Source organism: Cicer arietinum, chromosome 2 (assembly GCF_000331145.2).
Source record: "Cicer arietinum cultivar CDC Frontier isolate Library 1 chromosome 2, Cicar.CDCFrontier_v2.0, whole genome shotgun sequence".
Taxonomy (NCBI): Eukaryota; Viridiplantae; Streptophyta; class Magnoliopsida; order Fabales; family Fabaceae; genus Cicer; species Cicer arietinum.
This window is the reverse complement of record NC_021161.2, coordinates 43772932-43778027: the sequence shown is the minus strand read 5'-3', so window position 1 is coordinate 43778027 and position 5096 is coordinate 43772932.

Genomic DNA, 5096 nt, shown 5'->3' with positions numbered 1-5096 from the left:
TATTTTTGTACATATATCATTTTATTTGATTATTTTCTGAACAACCGATGTTAAATTTAGTTAATTACTAAAAATGATATGACATTTTATTTAATATTATTAAAATAATAATATGATATTAAAGTTCTGTTTACTGTGCTAAAACATAAACAAACACTTTAGAAAATAAAAACATAATATTTCCACAAATAAACAAAACTCAAGTTTTTTTTTTTGTGTGTGAATCAAAGCATGGTATATTAAGTCAAAGGACATGTTATAATTTTATTTGGTATACAAAAATATTTTACTCGTCTTGATTAAAAACAAACAAAACGTTACTTCAATCAAGTTTGAAACCCAAAGTGATTTTGCATAAAAAATGTGAAACATATTATGGATAGTGTTCATGACAAAATATATATTCTTCAAAGAGGACATTAATTTCCAGACGCTAACCTATACATCTCTTCTTGATGGATATGATGTGAAGAATTTTTAGGTAGTCGTGTTCATGCCAAAAGAAATCACATCACATCCATGCATTTGAGGCAAATTTTTGCAATTGTTTATGAGGAATCTGAGTAGTAGCATGCATTGCACTACAAGTTGAGTTGTTCTCCAGGTAAAAAAGAACCCTCTCTCAATTTTATTTACCTCTTTTTCTAATTCAGTCCAAAGAAAATCTTTCTTTTCTCTCATTAATCATAATTTAATTTGAAATTATGCTATGTGCATGGGTCGATAGAGGCTTGTGTAGTAGATGTGTTTGGATGAATCTGCTCTTTGATTGATTCATTGTGTGATCCACGTTACTCGTCGTGGTAGAGTCTTTTTCAGATTTTCTATTGCATGTTTACTTAAGGGTTATGTTTGATCCTTCTCTAATGGTGTTCAATTTTTTTTAATTTTTTTTTGTATTTTTTATTGTATTAATTTTTTGTTTTTGTTTTTCATTTATCTCATGTTTACATCGTTGGGCACACCTTGTACTCTTTGTATTCTTTTTTAGGCTAAATTACATTTGTGGTCTTTTAACTTAAGTTCAGGTAACGTTTTAGTCCTTTATCTTTTTTTTTTTTCCGACTTGGTCCTTTATTTTAATTTTAAGTGACAATTTGGTATTTTATGTTTTAAAATTTCAACAATGATATCCTTTTTTATACAAAAATTCAAAAACAAATTCAATCAAAACTCATAAAATTAATTATATTCTTCAATATAATACAAATTTCATCAAATTCGTAACGCAAATCTTCAAATAAACTCATATTTTCATACTTTATTTGATATTTTTAGGAATAAAGGACTAAATCGGGAAAAAAAAAAGATAAAGGACTAAAACGTTACCTGAAATTAAGTTAAGGGACCACATATGTAATTTAGCCTTTTTAATACGGTTTGTAATATATTTTTCAAAAAAAGAAAATTATAGATTAAAATTTGGATTTAATAAAAAAATAAAGACATATAAATGCTTATGAGTCACTTTGACGATAAAATGACTCATATTGTCTTAAAATACATTTAAATGCCTAAAAGTATTTTAAAACTTCGACAACTATTGACGTCACCAATTTAAAGTTGTTGTTTAGGATTTTAGACATCCTTATATAAGAGAGACATTGATTTTATAAAAATAAAAAAAATATAAATTGAATTTTAAGGATCAATAATGTTCATTTTTTATTTTTTTATTTGACTAACATTAACTTAATTAGTTATCATATCATTCGTGACAACGAATAATTTTATAAAAAATAACGTTCATTAGAGATTAAAACGATTGTTTACGTTAATCACTGGTGAAATGAGTTAGTATATTGTGAGAAACAGAGGAATAAATCGAATAGGCGTCGTAATGATGTGACTACTAATCACATGCATTACATGAACTATATGATGAGATGTGCGTCATGCAAATATGGTATGTTAATAAACTTATTTCATGAAACCCTCACAAAACGATGAAGAAGTGGATATATATAGATGATAACTTATCATTCTAACACTTCGTATCTTATAACATAAATCTTTCTTTAATTATTTAAGATGTATTTCTCTTCATCAATTATTTCTTTTATTTTTAGGAAAAAAAATGTCACTTCTCTTATATAATTGGGTTCACCTTTTTTTTATGTATATGAAGAGCTTGTTTACTTAATTTTTAAGAATATTTCTGTTTTTATTTTTAAAATATACAATTATTTTAATTTGTTAATAAAAACTATGAGACTTTTGAAGTGAACTATTTTAATAAAAAAAAAAAAGATGAATCTTTTTAATTATAAATGATGCATTTATAAAATTACTTAAAACAATTCTTTTAATATTTTATCTACTCTTTTCAAAGACGCAAACATTTTATTCGCTATGAAAGATTTTTTTTATCACTTTGTTAATAAGTAAAACTAAATTGACTTAATTATCAAATAAACATTACGTTCTATTAAAAAATAAGTCACGCTCTCCTTGTTTTTTTTTTTTACTCAGTCATATCTTCTTGTTAGCCATTAACATTAACTCTTACTAATTTTTTTGGAGTGCGGTCAAAAATAAATTAATTTGATCATGAAGATTAATTTGTCGTTTATAGATCTCTATCATAGTTGTTCAATGCAACAGTTGCGAAGATCGTTAGATCTAAAGAGATAAGACTTTTTTTTAGATCTAATAGCGTTGTCACACGTATACTTTGTTGGAAACCAAGAACGTTCTTAGATTGTAGCTGAAAAACGGAGAACGTTCTCCTTATTCAATTTTGTGTAATTCAAGTTAGTTTGATTGTATGTAATCAACTGACTAACAAAATAATCACTTAGTTAGTTAAAAAGAAGTTAGTTAAAAAGAAGTTAGTTAGAAAAAATGTAATAGATGCTATGTATAAATAGCATACTCATCTCAATAAACAAGAACACATAATATTCAATTCATTCATTCCTTCTTTCTGAGTTTTATTTGCAAGTAAAACGCCAACAAGTGGTATCTAGAGCAAGGTTTCGATCCCACTGAAAAACACGAGTGAAGTGTGAGGATAAACACGAATGAAATGTGAGGATCAAACATGAGTGTAGTGAGGATACGTTCAAGTGCAAACAATGGAAACTTTCCAGCCCACATGTCACATTTTGACAGAAAAGATTGGCATAGATGGAGAGTGCATATTCGAGCATTGTTGGATTCCAAGAAGTGTTGGTAATCATAGAGAAAGGTTTTGAAGATTTGGGAGCCAATGCAACAGAGGAACAAACATCAAGATTAAAAGAAAACAAGAAGAAAGATTGCAAGGCCATATTCATTCTTCATCAATGCCTTGACACGACCAACTTTGACAAAATTTATGATGCAAAAAATGCAAAAGAAGCATGGGACATTTTAAAGAAATGTTATTTTGGTAGAACCAAAGTCAAGAAAGTGAAATTGCAGACCTTACATAAATAATTCGAATTGTTGCAAATGGAGGAACAAGAGAAAGTTTTGGATTTGATTTCAAGATTGAGGAGCATCACAAATCAGATGGCTAGTTATGGTGAGAAGTTAACTGGACAAAAATTGTGTGAAAAAATCTTGAGATCATTGCATCCCAGGTTCGATTATGTTGTGTGTGATTGAAGAATCTAAAGACATTTCCACATTGAGTCTTGAAGATTTGCACGGAGCTCTAGAAGCAAAAGAGTTGAGAATGGATGAAAGAAGTGGGTGTAATTCTGGGAATTAGGCATTGGTAGCATATGCCAACAAGAAAGGAGACCAGGAAAAGAAATGGAGGAAGAATAAATTTAAGAAACCTGAAGGTAAGTCTGAATCTTTATCAAAAGGAGGAAATGCGAGTGGTAAATCGAAAAGAAAATCAAGAAACTTTGACAAAAAGAAGGTGCAAAGTTACAATTGTGAGAAGTGTGGACATTTTGCAGATGAATGATGGGATATCAAAGGAGGGAAACAAAAGAAGAAAAAGGAAGAAGATGAAGTATGTGTTGCTCAAGAATGTTCTTCATCAGACTCATATAAAGTCTTGTTGTTGGCTACCACATACGGAGAACGTTCTCCCTGTTCAGCCACAGATGGAGAATGTTCTCCATTTTCAGACACAGTTTTGCTAATGGTTACCCCAAATAAAGAACATTTTTCATTCCAAGTATGGTTCCTTGATACTAGTTGTTCCAATCACATGACAGATTATTAAGAATGGCTAGTAGATATTGATAAATGAAGAAGGAGTAAAATAAGGTTTGCTAATGATAGAACCTTAGATGCTGAGGGAGCTGGAAACATGGTGATTAAGAGAAGAAGTGGAAAGACATTAATGATTGAAAATGTACTGTATGTGCCAAGAATGAAGAGCAATTTGTTGAACATTGGGCAGCTGATTTCAAAGGGGTTTTAGGGGATCATGAAGAACGATTCCTTAGAAATGTATGTGATGTAGCTAAATATCACTAGAAGGGGGGTTGAATAGGGATTTTGCTGTTTAAAAATGGTTTTCAAGTGTTTTAAAAACTATCCTCTTGCTGAGGATGGAAAGCCCGAGGATGGGTTTTGAAAACTTTCAAATTCGAAACGAGTTAAAGAGTTAAGAAGCAATAGAAGATTGACACACACTGTTTTTATACTGGTTCACCCAAAGATGGCTACTTCCAGTCCTCACACCCTTGTGAGATTTCACTATTCTTCAAACAGATCAACCTCTGACCGAGGATGATTACAACTTGTGTATTCTCAAGCTTCACCAAGCTTACAATCAAATATTTTCCAATGTACCTCACTTGGAAATTACAGTGTGATAAGAGAGTGATTGATTCTAAATACTTTTTCAAAAGATAAACAAAGATCTAATGTAGGATTTGTAGAAAGTATGAAGATATAAAGTGTTGCTTCTTGAAAGCTTTAAGATCAATGATCTTTTTTTAATGCAATGTGTTGTGTAGTTGATGAAGATCAACTTGCTGCAATTTATAGAGTTCTTGTGATCTTCATTTCATGAGCCAAGCCTTTGTGACCGTTGGAAAATTCATTTGTGAAATGCCAAGGCTTTTCTTCATATTTACGAAAATGCCATTCAGCACATTTGAAAATATGCATTCCTTGTTCAAGTACGAGGTACTATTTTCTTGGCA